At 53.6% G+C, this 489-nt stretch overlaps 1 long non-coding RNA gene across 3 annotated transcripts in view; it reads right to left on the bottom strand.

Moving 5' to 3' along the window:
- LOC119591875 overlaps positions 1-489 on the bottom strand; it is a 181,478-nt gene continuing 180,989 nt past the window's right edge. For all 3 annotated transcript variants that reach the window (XR_005230379.1, XR_005230380.1, XR_005230381.1), the window contains one exon: positions 1-119. This is a non-coding gene — a long non-coding RNA (uncharacterized LOC119591875). The remainder of the gene's footprint in view (positions 120-489) is intronic.

The following is a 489-nucleotide window of genomic DNA, read 5'->3' as shown; positions in this document are numbered from 1 at the left end:
GGTGGTTTCTTCCTGTGGGCATTCCGGTTCTCGCGTGGCGGTGGCTGGTTCATGGTTCTCCCCCGCAGGCTGTTCAGACAGCGGGCCTCATAACCCCCGATGGTGACCTCGCCTGGTACCTGCGGGCGAGAGGTCAGAGTGATTCCCTGTTGGCGTACTCTTTTTTCCCTTTTCCGTCTGTCGGTCTGTCGTCGTCCCGTCTGTCCGCTGCTACATGTCTCTTTTTCTCTTCGGTCCCCCCCCTTCCCCTCTCCCCCCCCCTCTTAAAATACCAAAATTTTCAAATAGAAAAATTTTCAAAACCTTTCTTCATCATAAACACCCTCTCCTTCCAAAAAAAGTTCAAAGAAAATCGAAGCGAAACACAATAAACTACACAAACACACTTCACACGAATCGAGTTCTAGGCCCCCCACCCCATGGCATCGTGGGCGCGCACGGAACAGCGTGAGTCACAGCCGCCCACGCACGAATGGAACCACGGCAGGA

Source organism: Penaeus monodon, chromosome 29 (genome assembly GCF_015228065.2).
Source record: "Penaeus monodon isolate SGIC_2016 chromosome 29, NSTDA_Pmon_1, whole genome shotgun sequence".
Classification (NCBI taxonomy): domain Eukaryota; kingdom Metazoa; phylum Arthropoda; class Malacostraca; order Decapoda; family Penaeidae; genus Penaeus; species Penaeus monodon.
This window is presented reverse-complemented; position numbering and strand designations above follow the sequence as displayed.